At 46.4% G+C, this 19,785-nt stretch overlaps 1 long non-coding RNA gene across 6 annotated transcripts in view; it reads right to left on the minus strand.

The window, feature by feature from the left end:
- Positions 1 to 477: 477 nt before the first annotated feature.
- Positions 478 to 19,785, minus strand: part of LOC128325282 (uncharacterized) — a 138,675-nt gene continuing 119,367 nt past the window's right edge. For 5 of the 6 annotated variants that reach the window (XR_008307346.1, XR_008307345.1, XR_008307341.1 and 2 more), the window contains 3 exons: positions 15,245 to 15,314; positions 6,898 to 7,089; positions 478 to 4,448 (listed from right to left, as the gene is read on the minus strand). This is a non-coding gene — a long non-coding RNA (uncharacterized LOC128325282). The remainder of the gene's footprint in view (positions 4,449 to 6,897; positions 7,090 to 15,244; positions 15,315 to 19,785) is intronic. The other variant, XR_008307342.1, reaches the window with a different exon arrangement.

The following is a 19,785-nucleotide window of genomic DNA, read 5'->3' on the forward strand; positions in this document are numbered from 1 at the left end:
TAATTCACTGCGATATAGAATTAGGATGTCATATATCCGACATAGGGAAGTTGCTGTTTTTTCAGGCTGTTAGTTGCTGCAAGACTGCTCCCCCTGCTGGTTTACATTTTCAGTGCGACTTGCCAGAATGGAGCCATTTTGCTGCTGTTGAGCAGCTAGCCTGGAAATCACAGGAGAGATGGCATGCCCTCACCTCTTGCCTGTGGGTTTCTCAGAGGCATCTGGTGGGAAACGATGCTGTTTCACTGCGGGAAACAGGATGCTGGACTAGGTGGGCTTTGGCTCTGAACCAGCAGGGCTGTTCTTATGTTCTTAACATCTGGTAACTCGGGGAACCCCTCTCCTAGTTTAAAACTGGGGTGTAGGGTTTTTTTAAAAAAATTATTTAATTTTTATTTATTGTTAGATTTCTATACTGCCTTTCCTTAAAACAATCTCAAGGCGGTTCACACAAAAATTAAAACAAGAATACAAAAATTACACAATTAAAATATCAACTAGAATATAAAAATACAGATCTGTTGAAAAGATTAAAAAACAAGCACAATATAACAACAACAACAACAACAAGATGCAAAGCAGCCGCAATAGGAGCAGTCATATAAAAGTCTGGGTAAAAAGCCAACATTTCACAAGCTTTCTAAAAAATGTGATTGAGATCACATGATCTCAATTGGGTTCACATGATCGGCATCCTACCCAGCTGAGAGAACTGTCTGCACTCCTGGTTTTTGATTGTTTGCTAACAAAAACCTAGCAGGAGGGAGTGATTGTCTGCAAGAGAGGAGTTGGGTACGACAGTTTTTCCTCCGACCTCAGGTGCTGGGGAGGACAGCGCCATCCTTCCCAGCTCCTCGCCCACAGATGATCACTCGCCACCCCTCCTACCTAGGTTTTTGCTTGCACACAATCAAAGATCAGGAGCATGCACAGCTCTCAGAGATGGGTAGGGTGCTTGTCCTACCCAGTTAACCACCATGTGAACTGCCCTTGTGTATGCTCAAGTTTCAAAGCCCTCTTCAGGCACAGAAGGAAATGGAAGTGTGCCACATCAGCCCCTGAGATTGGCAAGTCATACGAGGCCTCTGGGTTGGCCAGGCCTCATTTTAAGCAGGAGGTTGGCCTTCTGTTCTTCCTTGTCAATAGCAAAGTATATTCTCTTTGCTCCAGCTGCCAGAGCAAGCCGCGGGCCTCAGGGGCCCTTAGCTGAAAAATGCTTCTGCAAGAGCTAAGTGTGGTTGTCCACAGTTGTGGCCTAGTCCTGTCTTTGTGAGCTTAACACAGTCAGATCCTAGAGACTGGCATTGTGCTGCAGCAGCAAGGTATAGTGGTCATGTGTATAAGCATAGTCGTAGTCAGGTATTTGGGAAAGCATAGACTCTGTACCCAGGTAAACCATCCACACAAGCAGGCGTGGAGGAGGGAGGCCAGTGGCAGCCCGGGTGCTTCCTCTGCCGAGCCCCCCCCCCAGCCCTGCCCCTGCATCTGACGTCAGACGCAGGGAGCGGTTAGCCATGCCCCCCGCATCTGATGTCAAATGTGGGGGCGTGGTTTGAATCTCATTCAATCCCGCGTGGTTTGAATCCCACGCGGCCCCATTTAGGAGCTCAGTCATCCAGCGCTGCATTCACTGGAGGAACTCTCCCTGCCAAAGGCAGGGAGAGCCACTCCAGGATGAAATTGGCCTGCGCTGCATTTGCACTGTGGCCAGGAACGGCTCTCTCTGCCTTTTGGGGAGCAAAATCACACACACACACACACACACACACACACACCGCATCTGATGTCAGACGCGGGAGGGGGGTGTCTGCGGCCACAAGGCGCGGCCCCTGAGGAGCAGCGGCCTGGGTTCTTTGAACCTGTTCTCCCAATGGTGGCTCCACTCCTGCACACAAGCACCTCAGCAATCCTGCCCCATACCTATGGGCTCCATAGCCCTGTCCCCACACTGTCAATGAGTGCAGCAGGGGATGGAGCTAGAAAGCCCATTGGCATGGAGGTGGGGTTTCCAGCACACGCTCATGGATGATGTACCTGAGCACAGTGTCCATGCTTTAACCAACGCCCAAAGCCCTATTCATGCCTTTTGTTTGATGCACATGTAGTCTATGTGCACGTAATATATGTTCAGTTCTGTATGCATGTAGTTATTCATATGTTATATTCAGCACATATGCAATAATGCATTCCCTATCGGTAGGTTCACTTTTAAAGCGGATGGATGGATGGTCATTCAAACAAAAATATGCATATGTGTACAGACAACTATACGCACATACAACATAATGTCTGAATAGGGCTTGAATAGGACTATTATCAATCATGTGTCGGTTTTATACTAGTTTTACAGTCATGGTTTCTCCCACAAAGAATCATGGGAATTGTAGTTTGGGGAAAGTGCTAAGAAATCTTTATTAGAGGTCCCTAGTACAGCCACCTAATGGCTCAGTGGGGAAATGATTTCATTATCAAGCCAGAGGTTGCCGGTTCGAATTCCCACTGGTATGTTTCCCAGACTATGTTTCCCAGACTATGAGAAACACCTATATTGGGCAGCAGCGATATAGGAAGATGCTGAAAGGCATCATCTCATACTGCGTGGTAAACCCCTGTAAACTCCTGTATTCTACCAAAGACAACCACAGGGCTCTGTAGTTGCTAGGAGTCGAAACTGACTCGACGGCACACTTTACCTTTAGTACAGCTTTGCAAAATTAGAATCACAGGTTGCAGAGCTTTCCAGGAAGAAAAATAACTAGTAAATCAGCTTAAGTATATATTATACCTATGCCTTAACAGCTTAGGCCCTGGGTATTTAAGAGGATGTCTTCGTCACTATGATCCCCACTACCCATTGAGATCATCTGGAGAGGTTCGTCTACAGTTGCCACCAGCTCGTCTGGTGGCAATGCAGGGACAGGCCTTCTCTGTTGCTGCCCCAAGTCTCTGGAATGCGCTCCCAGCTGAAAGAAGAGCCTCTCCATCTCTGACAACTTTTTAAAAGTCTCTAAAGACTTTTTTTCCACCACTCAAGATTTTTAACCCGATTGTGGTTTTAAGTTGCTTTAAGATTTTTATTTTTAATCTGTTTTATGTTGTTGTAAGCTCCCCAGAGACAGAAGTTTGTGGCAGTATAAAAATCTGAGAAACAAACCAACAAATATTTCACTTTTTGTCTGCCTATCCCCATAGATGGCTCTGCAGTTCCTTCTTCATAAAGTAAAGTGTGCCATCAAGTCGATTTGGATTCCTGGAGCCCACAGAGCCCTGTGGTGTTCTTTGGTAGAATACAGGAAGGGTTTACCATTGCCTCCTCCCGCGCAGTATGAGATGATGCGTTTCAGCATCTTCCTATATCACTGCAGCTCCCGATATAGTACCAGTGGGGATTCGAACCATCAACCTTCTGCTTGTTAGTCAAGCATTTCCCAGCTTCTCCATAGGAAATGGAAATAAGTTAAATCTTGAGACTGTGCTAGCACTCCTAGGCACAGCACTGATATAGGAGTGATAGGATGCCACGTGAAAGGCCACTGCTGACTCCACCCCCTCCTCTTCCTTACTGCATAAAAAGCATAGATGTTTTGAGTATTGGTCCAGCAGCAACATTAGTGGCTATTGCTGACCTTATCAATTTCTAGTGAAAAACATTGTTTGTAGAAGCCTGGTTGTTTGTTTGTTTCAAACAAGAAAAAAGAAGCAGAAATCCACGGAGCAGTGTATTCTTTGGGGTTTTTAGAAGGAAGTTTTAGCTAAAGAAAGACTGGTAGGGTTTCATATAGCTGCAAGCGGGAGACAGAAGCTGTATATCAGAAAGGAAGTTATAACAGCAGAGCTTGTCATATAGGTAGAATATACATAGAAAGTTTATTTTTTCAGATTGAATATCCAAGTCCCTGAGGTGAAACAGTAATGAATGACATCTCACTGACTGCCCAGACAGATCTCATTTTGCACTCCTAGATAATATACAGTAATCTGATCGCAGAAGTCATAAAACTGTATTTTAAACAATGTTCATGGAGGCCAAAGGAAAAGAAACTGCTTTGCCCAAATTAGTTTTCAAGCTCAGAAGATGAATGTTGGAGGCTTGGGGTTGTATTTTTTACAATTCACAACTCATGCAACTCATCTCTCTCTCTCTCTCTCTCTCTCTCTCTCTCTCTCTCTCTCTCTGATGTATACATTTTTTTTCTTTCTTTTTAGCACAGATCCCAATGCTTCCCAATCTTTGGGTATCTGGGAAGATATTTTTCACTAGACTGAAAATGGAGGCACATCGCACTCTTACACTCAAGAAGATATATATGCATTTTCTTCATCCACACCTAGAAGAATAGGTAGGCATCCTCCTCTCAGGTGCAGGGCAGTACTAGTGCCATTTTGTTGTATCCTATCCAGTTATCTTTTGCAGGTTGTTTGTTTGGACATTTGTCCCAAGGGGGATCCTGTAGAGAGTGTGGGGGAGGAGTCCAAAAAGAAAAGGGAGGGAAAGAAGAAGGAGAAAATTGAGTTGTTGCTGAATAGTTAAATCCACATAAGATTTCCTTGTGTGTATGAGGGAAGCAGCTATAAAACACATCTCAACTTCCCAACTTTCCCTTCACCCATATAGCCAAAGCTCTGATATAGTGCATTAGGGGTCTGCACATAACCGGAAAACCCAGTTCAGCTTGAATTGAACTGAACCCAAGCTGAACCGGGCCCGGTTCAGTTTTGTGCAAGCTGGAGCCAGGTTCGGTTCAAGTCTGAACCAGTTTGGGCCCAGCTCAAGGGGGGTGGGGCGGTAAAATTGTTTTGTTTTTTTTAATGGCAACTTACCGCCGCTGAGACTTTGGTGGCCTCAGGGGATGCTGTGGCAGCCACCGAGGGGGGTCTGTGGCAGCTCCCCCACCCCCACCAGCCTTCACCTGGCCCAGTTCTCAGTGATTGCCCCTCAGGCTATGAAACTTACTCTCAGTAAGACCCAGAAGCTTGCAGGAGAGAGAAGAGGAGAGACAACATCTGCTCCTAAGTAGACCCCAGAGTGAGAGACTGGGTGCCTGCCTGTTTGCTTCTCCTGCTGCCCCCCTGTCTGTTATCTGCCCCCCCCCCCCAGGACTGGCTGCTGTGCTGAGGTGAGGCCTTGCAGGATTGGGGCCGGGGAGGAGGGTGAAATTGGCAGTTTCCTGCATTCCATCTGCCTAGAGCTGCCTGCTCAGGGCTATATAGGCTTCTGCCAGTGGTGGCGGGCCGCCACTGGTGGGGTCGCCACCAAAGGGGTGACACCAAAGGGGGTCACCCCTTTGGGGGAGCCACCTCGGGGGACAGCAAGGGCGAAGGCCAGGTCTCTTGGCGCCCTGGGTGCAGTTCCAAAAGACCTTGAAGAGCACCTCAACACCATAGGGGCCACAGAAATCACCATCAGCCAATTACAAAATCAACTTTACTGGGAACAGCCTATATTCTGCGATGATATCTCTAACAGCAACAATATTGACAATAAAATTCAGCCATCCCAGGTCCTTGGGAAGGACTCAAAGTCTGGATGAAACAAACCAGTCAATAACACCTGTCTGACTGTGTAAATAAATAAATAATAATAATATGGCTCTCTCCCAGTCTTTAGGAGGAAAGTGCAGACTGCCCTTTTTATTCAGGCTTTTGGCCAATGAGCCACCCCTCACTCTTTTAAAGTTTTTCATTGCATTTATTCTGTTTTAATATTTTTATTGAATTATTTGTATCTTTTTAACCGCCCTGGGGTCTTAAGATGAAGGGCAGTATATAAATATAAACAAAAAAATAAAAGTAAATAAATAGATGCTGATGATAAACTGGTAGACAGCCCATTACCATGGTAGCAACCTGAAGATGGAAAGGATCTTCACCAGGAAAAAAAAGCAGGGATCAACAGGGAGACTAACACTGAGCATGCACTCTTAACAAAAGCACATATGCAACCCTAGCTTCCGTGTTTAGGAACATAGGAAGCTGTCTTCTATCAAGTCAGACCATTGGCTCATCTAGCTCAGTTTTGTCTACACAGACTGGCAGCAGTTTCTTCAAAGTTACAGGCAGGAGTCTCTCTCAGCCCCATCTGGAGATGCCAGGGAGGGAACTTGGAACCTTCTGCATGCAAGCATGTGGATGCTCTTCCCAGAGTGGCCCTGTCCCCTGAGGGGAATATCTTACAGTGCTCACATGCAGTCTCCCATTCAAATGCAAACCAGGCCAGACCCTGTTTAGCAAAGGGGACAATAAATGCTTGTGCAGTGGGGAAATGCTTGACTAAGGTAAGGTAAAAGCTTTATTTCGGTCGTAGACCAGTAATACAACAATATAAAACAAATAAGAAAAGTAGGGGGGAGATAATCATATAAAATCAGACTACATTTATATGCATTTGGCATATTAGATAACAATATTTAGCCACGATATGAATAACATCCAGATTAAGATTAGTGAGCAAATAATTTTTTAAAAAATCATCTCCACGACCCGGAAAATTAATCAAAAGTGGGGCAATTAGTTGACATCTTATGTCCCTGTAATAAGCACAATACAGAAGAACATGAGCAGTTGTTTCAACGTTATCAGATCCACAAGGGCATAATCTTGATGCATATGATATACCCTAGAATCTCCCATGGAGTACAGCTGTTGGGAGAGCATTTACACGCGCAAGTGCTAGAGCTCGTCTAAACAGGGAAAATACTTGACTAACAAGCCAAAGGTTGCTGGTTCGAATCCCCGCTGCTACTATATCGGGCAACAGTGATATAGGAAGATGCTGAAAGGTATCATCTCATAGTGCACGGGAGGAGGCAATGGTAAACCCTTCCTGTATTCTGTCAAAGACAACCACAGGGCTTTGTGGGCGCCAGGAGTCAAAATCGACTTGACAGCACACTTTACCTTTTACTTTACCATAAGACCAGCTTTCAAAGCATGAGTGTTCTTGTGCAGCAGGGGCAGTTTTCCAGAAGTACTCTTTGATGTCCCTGGACATGATGGAGCCCTGTAGCACTCTTGAGATGGCACACAGGAGGTTTTATGGAGACTTGATTTATTCATCTCTGCTAGGTGTGAGGCAACTTGCACCAAGGGCTATTTGGACAAAGAAACAAATATCTGTTCTCACATTTTAAAAAAAATATATAATTTAGCAGTTACTTGGATCTGTCCCCAGAACTAATTGGAACACAAAGATCCCATGGAAGGCAGAGAGAGCAGAAGTAAAGAGAAATGTGGTAGACTTTAACTGGAGATTTAGGTGGTGCACATAGGTAAAGAGTCAGTAGAAGCTAAATTGGGTCATATTAATGAGTGGTTGGAGGGCATGTCTCACACACACACACTAATCACACACAGACAATATAATCCCATCCTCAGGTGGCTGAAGATCAACTTCCTCCTGTTTTTAAGCTCCCTCTCTTGGACAGTAAAATTTGGTCTTCTCCAAAACACACAAAAATCAGAGGTGAGTGTGTTGGTCTATTAGAAAACATTCCAAAGCCTGAGCATTATGGAAGAGCCCCAAGGCCCGCGGGACATACCATTTGAGCAAAGCTACCCATACAACTTGAAATCAAGCTTCTGGTCATCCACAAATGTGAAGTCAGTTTTGTGATACAGGTACAATTGTGACAGGCTGATGACACCAGAAAGTAAAGTCATCCCGTATCTACCACAGTTTTCCCAATTGTGGTTTTGAGTGTCTGCGATTGGGAAAATGAGTCCCTCGCCAACCTGGACTTGGGTCTCTGTGAATCTTGTGGGTTTGTGTTGGCGCAAGAGGCAGGGAGATTTGTGAAGAGTTTCTAGAGAGTTGGAGAGAGCATTGGAGAGGTGTGGAGGAGTGTTGCAGAGCTATTTGGAGGTGTTTTTAAGGTCTTTGGGAGGCTTTGGAGTGGGAGAGGCACAGGTGAGCGTTGTGGGAATTGGGGGCTGTAGGGGCGGGGGGGACTTCTGTGTCCTAACTACTTGCCTAACTGTGTCCTAACTGCTTCTGTGTCTTTTGAACTGCTTGCTGCATGGGTTGGGGGTGGGGCTGTCTGGCTTCTGTGTCCTAGCCATTGCTTTTGAACGGTTGGCGGGCTGATGGCTGCTGTGTCTTCACAGGTTTTTGAAGGCTTTGGGATTGCTGGACTGTTGGAGTTGCAGTCAATCAAAAAGAGAGTGGGAGAGGCAAAGGTGAGAGCTGTGGAAATTAGGGGCTGGAAATGTAGGGGGCTGTATGGCTGCTGTTTCTTCACTGCTGCTTTTGGAATGCTTTTTAGAGAGAGGTAGAGAAGCGGAGGTGAGAGAGGCACCATGTTGACAAATGGGTCCAAAGCGTGCAGGCAAGGGAAAGGAGGATGCTGTGGCCAAGTGCAGGAGTGGAGGGAGGCTGGCGGCGGCCCGTGTTCAGACACCGCCGCAGCCCCCTGGCCCCACCCCCAATGTCTGATGTCAGGCGGAAAGGGGCGGCGAACTAGCCACACCCTTGCGTCTGACATCAGGTCAGGTCTCCCTCTCAAACAGGGCTGTGTGGAGTGGCTCTCCCTGCCTTTAAAAGGAGTGAAATAATGCCCCTGCCTCAGACATAAGACGTGGGGTGTGTATCTGGGACCACAAGGCACAGCCCCTGGGGGCAGCAGTCCAGGTTCTTTGGACCCATTTGCCCAATGGTGGCTCCACCCCTGGCCAAGTCGGCAAGGAATGTGATGTCCCTGAAGGATAAGATCTAAGTCTTGGACTGCCTGAGGGAGGGCCAGAACAACGGTGTGGTTGGGAGATTATTCAGGGTCAACGAATCGATCATCCGCAGCATAAAGAAAAATGAGGATTCCATCAGGCAGTGTTGCCAGTGGGACCCAGTCCTCCCTGAAAGTCTCCTACATGCCGCAGGACCCCAATGTCCAGAAAATGGAGAAGGCCCTGAACATATGGATGGAGGACCAGGCATAGAAGACGGTCTCTCTCAGCACCCGCATGATCATGACCAAGGCACGGTGGATCTACCGGCACCTGGTGGAGCATTCTAGAGAGGGAGCCCTGAGAAGTTTCAAGCGAGCAAGGACTAGTTTGAAAACTTCAAGAAGTGCTTCAGCCTGCACAACATGAAGCTTGTTGGGGAGATTGCCTCTGCAGACCATGAAGCTGCCGCTGCTTTTCCTGCTGAGTTGAAGAGGCTGATAGAGGAGAAGGCCTATGTGCCAGACCAAGTGTTCAACGCAGACGAGACTGGACTCTTCCGGAAGAGGATGCCTAACTGCACCTTCCTTGCCAAGGAGGAGAGAAGAGTTCCAGGATTCAAGGCCATGGAGGACAGGCTGACCCTTCTCTTCTGTGCCAGTGTCTTAGATGGCCTCATGGTCAAGCCCATGCTGGTGTACCAGTCCAAGAATCCACGGGCACTGAAGGGCAAGAACATGAACCACCTCCCTGTGTTCTGGTCTATGAACCAGAAGGCCTAGGTAACATGCTCCATTTTCATATCGTGGTTCAATGATTGCTTTGTGCATGAGGTGGTGCGCTACCTGAGAGACAAGAACCTGGCCTTCAAGATGCTGCTGCTCTTGGACAATGCCCCAGCACATCCTTGCACCTGCTGCTTCCCTATCCCCACGTGGAAGTGGTGTTCATGCCTCCGAACACCACATCCTTCATCCAGCCAATGGACAAAGGCATAATCCAGGCTTTCAAGATCTATTACACCAGGCAGAACTTCGAGCACATAGCCCACCTGATAGATGTGAACCCCAACCTGACTCTTAAGGAAACCTGGAAGGGTTACAGCATCACCTATGCCTTGACCATCATCAAGGAGTGATGGATGAGGTCGGGAGCAGCACCCTGACTGCCTGCTGGAGGAAGGTGTGGAAGGAGGCTGTGTGTCGTAAATCTGTTAGCTCGGCTAACCCAACAGGATTTACAACCCCCTTCAGCACTCCCCCTGTGAGATAACAGAAAGCAGCAGCGAAACTGCAAGAAGGAAAAGAAAAGGCTCACAAAGAAAATAGTAAACAAATTAAGTCCCCTAAACTGAACTAGGTAACCAGCAGTCAATCAGGCTTCCCTGAGTCAGCACTTCGGCTTCCTCTCTTGTGATCTCCTGCGCCTGCATGACTGCCACTGAGCTTGCCTTTTGAGATGCCTTCTCAAGACAGGTGAAATCCCAGGCTCCTCCCCATCAGAAATCATGTCTGGCAGCTGTTGCAAATCCTCAGCTCCAGATTCTGGTCTCCCTGCCAAATCCTGTTGCTGTGCCTCTGAGCCCTCACTAGCTGGTGAATCCTCCTGCTCTGACTCTTCTAAGACAGAAGTCTGAGCCATGATACTGTGAGAGACAACACCCCCATGCCAGCTGTGGAGGAAGAGATCCAAAGGATTCTGGCTTGTGCCAGGAGACTTGATGGCGAGGGGTTTGAGGACATAGAGGATGTTGTTGAGCTCCTGGAGTCACACTCTGAGGAACTCACAGAGCAAGACCTCGAGGCCCTGATCAAATCCTCCAGTGATCAGGAGGAAGGGGGTGAAGAGGAGGAAGACAGCAGGGCCAATCACAAGTTGACACCGGAGAAAATCAACTGGTTCCTGAAGTATGCCTCAGAGCTGGCAGATGAGGCAGTGGACATGGACCCCTTCATTCAGCACAGCCTGACATTCAGGAGAGGATTGAATGACCTGGTCCAGGCCTACTCAGAGGTCCAAAAAGACCTCCAGAAGAAGATGGCACAGCCAACCCTCCTGAGCTTCTTCAAGAGAGTGCAGCCTAGCAATTCAGAGCAGCCTGGCACTTTGGGGAGAACCTGTGAAGTGCCTGCAGGAGAGAGTGCATTGTTGTCGTTGGAAGCGGACGAGGAGGACGAGGAGGAGGCTGCTACCACTCTTCCCTTTAAATATCCCCCCTCCCCTCCCCACCCCTCCCCTCCCACAGCTCCCTTCCTCCCACCACATCCCTCCTACCCCTCTGCATCTTGACCATCTGCATGGCTGTCAGGTAGGAAACATTTCTTTCTTGTGTTCTTCTGACTCTTGGTGATTTTAAAGTGCATTGGCCAGGTTTGTGGGGGGAGGGTTTCAGGGATTTCCAGGGTGTTCAATCTGCTCATTCCTGTTTAGTTTTGGTAATTTTAGGGGGTTTAAAAGCTTTTATTTTCCTCCCCCCCTTTTTTTCCTTTTTTTTATTTCCCTGTTGCAGTTCCCCAACCCCTCCCCCCTTCCCAATGACTATAATGCCTCACCAACTGCAAATTTGCCAACGGCAAGGTTTTCACAGAATGGAACCCTCACGGTTGGCGAGGGACAAGTGTATCAGCAATCTGACTCCAGCCAGTTGCCCCGGATGTTCGAAGAATGAATTTTATTGATTATCCTACCTTCCAGTTTGAAGCCTACTCTGAGAAGAGTAGAAACAGATTCAGGGAGGTAAGCAAGCTTTTCTATACAAAAAAACAACAACCCTTTTTCCTATAAACAAACTAACAGGAGGAGGGGAGATTTTGAGGAGCTGGTTTCTCTTTAAGGGAGAAGTCTCAGTGTGTGTGTCTGTGTTTGTTTCTGGCCAGGGCTAGCAATTGCCTGGCTTTCTTTGAGGGCTCTGTGGCATTTAGTTGTTCTCTCGGCCTGGACAGAGAGAGGAGTCAGCTAGGGCTGAGTCACACTTGGTAGGAGGGGCCAAATTCCTGTGAGCCACATTCCTGTTTCAGTTTGAAGCCTACTCTCTCTATAAGATGCGAAGGCCAGAAAGCTTAGCCAGCAGAGATTAGCAAACAGGAATTAGCAAACAGAGCATTGGAGTTTAGCGGGGAAGTGTGTGTGGGGGAGTCTGAAACGAGTCCTCTTGATCACAAGGAGCCCAGTGGGAAGAGAATGTAATCACTACACCCTCCTTCATATTCTTGGGAAAGGAAGTTTGAACAGTTAAATAGCTGATCAATACAGCTAAGACTTAACTTTTTAATAAACAATCTCTAAATACTGTAAACAGCCTACAAAACCTATGAATGAAGATAGAAAGCCAGCAGGGTAAGGGCACTTCCCAGCATATTGTACAGAGTGTCGCATGTACGACTATTTGCTCCATGGGCAAAAGTCATGGGTGTGTACTTGGTGCAAGGAGCTCCTGGCTCTCAGGGAACAGGTTCGTTCCTTCAAGGCCAAGGTGGCAGATCTGGAGAAGCTCTTGTGGCCAAGGTAGATCTGAAGGCCCTGCTGGCCTGCCCTCCTTCAAAAACAGTCCCATTTGGACTGTACATTTGGCCTCTGTGTGGCCTGGGCATGACCCAGTCCACTCAGAGGTCCATTGCGCAAGTGTGGCAAATGCAATTCAGTGTTAGCAAGTGTAAAGTGATGCACATTGGGATAAAAAACCCCAACTTCAAGTATATGTTGATGGGATCTGAGCTGTCGTTGACTGATCAGGAGTGGGATCTTGGGTTGTGGTGGACAGCTCATTGAACATGTTGACTCAATGTGCGGCAGCTGAGAAAAAGGCCAATTCCATGATAGGGATCTTTAGGAAGGGGATTTAAAATAAAATGGCTAATATTTTAATGCCCTTATACAAAACTATGCTGCGACCACACTTGGAGTACTGCATACAATTCTTGTCACCATACCTAAAGAAGGACATCGTAGAACTGGAAAAGGTGCAGAAGAGGGCAACCATGATGATCAGGGGCCTAGAGCACCTTTCTTATGAGGCAAGGCTACAACACCTGGGGCTATTTAGTTTAGAAAAAAGATGGCTGGTGGGAGACATGATAGAGGTCTTTAAAACCATGCATGGTGTTGAGAAAGTGGATAGAGAGAAATTCTTCTCCCTCTCACATAACACTAGAACCAGGGGGTCATCCCATAAAATAGATTGCCATGAAATTTAGGACCAAATAAATAAATAAACAAGCGGAAGTACTTTTTCACACAATGCATAATCAACTTGTGGAATTCTCTGCCATGAGATGTGGTGACTGCCAACAACCTGGATGTCTTCAAGAGGGGTTTGGATAACTTCATGGAGGAGAGGTCTATCAATGGCTACTAGTCAGAGGGCTATTGACCACCTCCAGCCTCAGAGGCATCATGCCTCTGAATACTAGTTGCAAGGGAGTAACAGCAAGAGAAAGGGCTTGCCCCCCTCTCCTGCCTGTAGGCTCCCAGTGGCATCTGGTGGGCCACCGTGTGAAACAGGATGCTGGACTAGATGGGTCTTGGGCCTGATGCAGCAGGGCTGTTCTTAAGTTCTTACATTCTTATGAGCTCAGGGCAACATGCTGTGGTTATTGCATTGTACCCTCACAACAACCCCGTGGAGTAGGTTTGGATGAGATAGAGACTGGCTTGAAGATGCCTAATGAGCTTCAGGAACTGGACTCAGGCTTCAATTTTCTAATTGAAATTTGCCTGCACATGGCATTGGCACGTGCAATGCTGGCGCTCATGCATGCCAGCCATGTGCATGCCAACGCACGTAGCCTGCGGAAACAGTGCTGCAACTGCACATGGCCTTTGCTTGTGTGAGCATCGAGCCCAGAAAAGGGGCGGGGAGGCAGCAGAGCATGTAAGGTCCTGCTTACCTGCCCCTTAAGTGAACTGCTCCCTGAGCTGCCAAATTGGTTTGGCTGTGGGCACCGAACCGGCTTGTGCACATCCCTAGTGGCTGACATACTGCACAACATTATGTGCACACTGCAATGTAATGTTCACACAGTTGTGCAAGAGCACTCTTACACGAGATCAAACATTGTGCAAATAATGTGTTGTGACAGTATGTCCATTGGAAGCACTCTGGAACAACTGTACAAACATTGCGTTGCAGTATGCATGTAACACTGCACAGCATGTTCATGCATTGAAAATGTTCCTCAAACATAAATTCCACACATGCAGACACACATATATATATGCCAGATATACAGACATAACACGCCTGTATACCCAGCCAACAGCCAATAGTATTTACAAGCACTTGAGTGCTTACAACCATGATTTTGGATTCATGAGTAAATCTTTGGGGGAAAGGATGAAAGAGAAAATAAATCAGAGGCACTGGCAATAAGAAAAGCAGCTGCAGCTTCCTACAGGTGAAAACCATTCTGTTCCCCCCTTCTCAAAGGGGATCTTTGCTCACCAGGTGTGCTTATACAGCTTCCTTCTCTCTGAAGGCCTCAGGCTACCACATGCTCCATTTCTACCACGCTTCCTGATGGAGTACAAGCAAAACAGTTCCTGGAGACCTCTATCCACCTCCTCCCTTTCTGCTTTTCTGACTAAGAGCTGCACTTAGTCAGGAGTGTGATTGTAACAGACCCACTGCCTTGTGCAAAATAGCTGTCTTTGTATCCGTGGTTTGGCTTGATATCCACCATTCACCATTGATGACTCCTTACATCAATGTCTTCCAAAGGCCTGGAAATCAGGTCGCATTGCTAGAGTGGGATTTGAGGCCAGGTTTCTACTTGGGAATGCATGGACCAAAGGATGGGGGAAGTGGCAGTTAAATCTGTCTTCAGGAGGTGCCAGAATGTCCAATTGTGTTGGGAGACTGGTTCTTGCATTGGTGCCTTTTGAAATACATGGGGAACTTGCTGAACCTGTTCTAATTGGCCTAAACTGGAAGAGGCCATTTATATGGAAAGAGAATGGATTTGGATAAACTTGAAAAAAGAGAAGAAGCTATTAGGTTTGCTAAAAAAAATATACAGGCACACAGATTTGATTCAAGTATGGTGAACCCAGACTCAGCTGTGTCAAGTACATATGGAAAATCTTCTATGACCCATGTTCCACAAAGATGGATCAAAGTCACAGATGTTCGATTGTACCTTCTTAAGAGTAATGGAACAAGGCAACTTTATTTTATCTATCTTCTGTGAATGTATTTGTTAATAAAACATGTTAGTCACTTTTCTGAAAAATAGCAGGTACAACAGTACAAATACAAAATGATATATAATGGCTTTCAGCATGCCACTAAAAGAGAGCATGTTGTAAACCAAAGTGAAAGATGTGTGGTCTATGACTGCAATCCAAAGTAGCAATATGTGCATGTACAGGAGAAACACAGACCAGAGCTTACTTTGATGCAGCAGTTCCTATAACTGAAGAGACAAGCCACTGTTTCAATGGAAGGGTGGCTTGTCTCTTTGGCAATGGAAACTGGTAACACCGCCAGCATCAGCAGAGCTCTGTCTATGTGTGCACAGTTCCATCTCCATATGTTTCCTCTCTTACAGCCTGTGCTTCTGAATTTGTCAATCTGACCTCCCACACGTACATGCTTCCTCATATTGCATAGGGCATCGCATATCAGTCTGACTCTTCTTGCCCAAAACTGCAAAGCATGTCTGTAAAAAAAAAAAAAAAAAGATTGTAACTTCAGCTGAAAGTGTTGATTTTTTTTAAGGCCCTTAGACTCTTGTGCACAAAGCAAGGTTATAAATTATATCTTCCCAAGAAGGTTGGAAAACTATGGAAAATTAATAAATGTATGGCTTTCGTTCAGCTTCTAAGCTTCTCACTATGAAGCAGAAGCCCATCTTTTTGCTCTTGGCAGTCCTGCATCAACTGCAGTCACAGCAATCTCATGAGCACATGCATATATATCAGAATTGTGCTTCCATTCATAATAATCCAAACCTTATCATGTATGAAAGATCATACTGAGAGTACAAAAACAGTGTATATTTTCCCACTCTTATAATTACAGTACATCTTCTTATCCCGCCGCCCACCAATGTATAGGCATAGACCCAAATTGCTCTGCCAACTTCCCATTCCATCCAGATCAGGGGTGCACAGTGGCCCTTCTGCAGAGGCTGAACTGCAACTCTGATAACCCCACATTATTGGCCACTGTGGCAGGGGATGGTGGGATCTGTAGTCCAAAACCAGCCAGAGGGCTCAGGTTGTGCAGCCCTGATCTAGATCTTTCCATTCTGGATTTGAGGCAACTAGGTGGTCTCCTAACTTTTTAGAGCAGCTTCGGGGGGAGTCAAAAGGCACTGCAATGAGGAAAAGCATGGGCAGTGTTTAGTCCTATCCCCCAGTTCAGAGCCCACAAGGTCTGGTGGCTGCTGAAGAAAGGCAATCCGGCCACCAGAAGGCAACAAGTTGGGGGTTCAGGCAGTAGGTTGGATAGCACCATGGACAGAGCCATGGGCCACATTGTTCCAACAACAGACAGAGCAGACTGAGCTATTCAATACCTCTGAGCAAAGTCTGCACTTGCTCGACCTCACCTCCCTTCCTAAAGGAGAGCAGTCTTAAAGGCCTTCTGGCCTGGAGACTGGGACTCGTCTCTCTCTCTCCAGCTGTTCTTGCCTCATCTGTCCTGGCACTAATATACAGATATGGGTGGTGGTGAGGGTGTCACTCCCCTTGGCACTGGACTGAGGGAGGAGGAGGAAGAGGAAGACTATGATGACATAATCAGAAAACAGCACATGGTGCATTTTCTCTGGGCAAGGGAGGAAGGAGGAGGAAGGAAGAAAGGAGGAGGAAGAACAAAGCAGGATGAATGGAGTAGAAGGGGAAAGAGGAGTTCTGCTTTCCTTGGAACATGATGTTGTTTTGCAATTATTGATCTGAGTATTGAGTGTTAAAAAGTTAAAATAAGATGGTTAAGTTCAGAATTCCTTCTAAAAAAATAATTAGATTAAATTTTTCCTGAGTATGTTCAGGTATAAAAGTAGTACATTCAGCTGTAGGTCATCAGGGAGTATGATATTCAAAATGTATTCAAAATACTACCAACAATTGTTTAAATTTCCCCCATGAATATTATGGTGTAAAAGTAGTACATTCAGCTAATTTAAGTAGCAGGGTGAGGGAGGAAGAAAGGAAAGAGAAAGAGGAAGGAGGAGGAGGAACATAGGAATATAGGAAGCTGCCATATACCGAGTCAGACCGTAGGTCCATCTAGCTCAGTATTGTCTACACAGACTGACAGCAGTTTCTCCAAGGTTGCAGGCAGGAGTCTCTCTCAGCCCTATCTTGGAGATGTTGTCAGGGAGGGAACTTGGAACCCAGATGCTCTATCCAGAGTGGCTCCATCCCCTGAGGGGAATATCTTACAGTGCTCACACATCTAGTCTCCCATTAATATGCAACCAGAGTGGCCCCTGCTTAGCTAAGGGGACAAGTCATGCTTGCTACCACAAGATCAGCTCTCCTGGTCTTGGGATGAGGAGGAGGAGCAGCAAGGTGATGAAAGGCAACATGAGGCTATGTGCAGCCTCCCAGAGGTGCATTAGAATACAATCCGGCCCACCATCTGATTGAGTTTGACACCCCTGCTCTAGACCATTGCCTAGGGGTGGGTCTGGTGCTTGCCCTGCCTCTTAATGGTCAGAGTCACTGATGGGGATTAGGCTCATGGCAGACTGACGTTGTCAATACTTCTTTGGAACCCATTCTTCATTGAGAGAAGGCTAGATTTTATAACACATAATGGGAAACCAACATCTTGGTGAAAATGCCTTAATGCTACCATTTTACCCCTTTGAGGATGGGAAATAAACATAATGCACTGGATCCTTCACGACACTTAGATATTAAGGCCCTTTCTAGTCCAGCATCCTGTTTCACTCAGTGGCCCACCAGATGCCGCTGGAAGTCTACAGGCAGGAGTTGAGGGCATGACCTCTCTCCTGCTGTTACTCCCTTGCAACTCGTACTCAGAGGCATCCTGCCTTTGAGGCTAGAGGTGGCCTATAGCCCTCCGGCTAGTAGACGCTGATAGACCTCTCCTCCATTAAGTTATCCAAACCCCTCTTCAAGCCATCCAGGTTGTTGGCTGTCACTACTTCTTGTGGCAAAGAATTCCACCAGTTGATTATGTGTTGTGTGAAAAAAGTACCTCCATTTGCTGATCCTAAATCTCCTGGCAATCAATTTCATGGGATGACCCCTGGTTCTAGTGTTATGTGAGAGGGAGAAGAATTTCTCTCTATCCACTTTCTCCACACCATGCATGATTTCATAGACCTCCCAGCAGTCGTCTTTTTTTCTAGACTCAATAGCCCCAGGTGTTGTAGCCTTGCCTCATAAGGAAGGTGCTCTAGGCCCCATATAATCTTGGTTGCCCTCTTCTGCACCTTTTCTAGTTCACAATGTCCCTTTGTAGATGTAGTGACCAGAATTGTACGCGGTACTCCAGGTGTGGCCACACCATAGTTTTGTATTACGGCATTATAATATTAGCAGTTTTATTTTCAATCCCCTTCCTAATGATCCCTAGCATGGAATTGGCCTTTTTCACATTGAGTCAGCACTTTCAATGAGCTGTCCACCATGACCCCAAGATCTCTCTCCTGTTCAGATCGCATCAACGTATACTTGAAGTTGGGGTTTTTCCTCCCAATGTGCATCACTTACACGTGCCAGCATTGAACCGCATTTGCCATTTTGTCACCCACTCACCCAGTTTGAAGAGATCCTTTTGGAGCTCCTCACAATCCGTTTTAGATTTCACTACCCAAAAGAGTCTGGTATCATCTGCAAATCTGGCCACCTCGCTGCTTACCCCTACTTCTAGATCATTTATGAATAAATTAAAAAGCACTGGCCCCAATACAGATCCCTGGGGGACCCCACTTCTTACTTCCCTCCATTGTGAAAACTCTCCATTTATCCCTACCCTCTGTTTCCTGTCCTTCAGCCAGCTAGCAATCCACACATGGACTTGTCCACTTATCCCATGACTGCTAGGTTTTCTCAGGAGTCTTTGATGAGGAACTTTGTCAAAAGCTTTTTGGAAGTCCAGGTATACTATGCCAACTGGATCACCTTGATCCACACACTTGTTGACACTCTCAGAGTAATCTAAATTGTTTGTGAGGCAAGATTTACCTTTGCAGAAGCCATGCTGGTTCTCTCCCAGCAGGGCCTGTTCTTCTATGTGCTTTACAATTTTATCCTTGAGGATGCTTTCCATCAATGTGCCTGGAACGGACGTTAAGCTAACTGTCCTGTAATTTCCCAGATCGCCCCTGGATACCTTTTTGAAAATCGGTGTTACATTTGCTACTCTCCAGTCCTCCAGTACAGAGCCTGATTGTAGGGATAAATTATATATTTTAACAAGGAGGTTGGCAATTTCACATTTTAGTTCTTTAAGGATGCTTGGATGGAGGCTGTCTGGCTCTGGCAATTTGCTAGTTTTTAATTTTCCAGACAGTTTAGAACGTCACCTCTATCTGAGTCAGTTCTTTAGCCTCCGTCCCTGAGAAGCCTGGTTCAGGATCAGGTATATGCTCAGTATTCTTTGCTGTGAAGACAGATGCAAAGAACTCATTTAGCTTCTCTGCAAACTCCATATCCTCCTTAATAATCCCTTTCACTCCCTCATTGTCTAATGGTCCAACCGCCTCCCTGGCAACTTTCCTGCTTCTGATGTATTTAAAGAAGTTTTTGCTATTCGCCTTGATGCTTTTAGCTAAATGTTCCTCAAACTCTCTTTTCGCCTCCCTTATTGTCACCTTGCATTTCTTTTACCAGATCCCTTTCTGTTCTCTTCACACATAGGGGTGTGTGTGTGTGTGTGTATAATTATTATTATGCTTTTTGTTACCACTATTCAGCCTCATTTAAGATTTCTTTACTTCATGAGCTGAGCTTCAGTGGGGGGGGGGGCATTTTAAAATTTTGTTTCTGGGCCCACTCCAACCTTGCTACGCCCCAGAGGCCTTCCAGTTTTGGAGGAAAGTGTTCTTCCCTTTCATGGCTTCCTTGACGTTACCTGTTAGCCACGCTGGCATCCTCCTGGACTTAGTGGTACCTTTCCTCCTTTGAGGTATACAATCTAACTGTTCCCTA

This window comes from Hemicordylus capensis, chromosome 4 (genome assembly GCF_027244095.1).
Source record: "Hemicordylus capensis ecotype Gifberg chromosome 4, rHemCap1.1.pri, whole genome shotgun sequence".
Taxonomy (NCBI): domain Eukaryota; kingdom Metazoa; phylum Chordata; class Lepidosauria; order Squamata; family Cordylidae; genus Hemicordylus; species Hemicordylus capensis.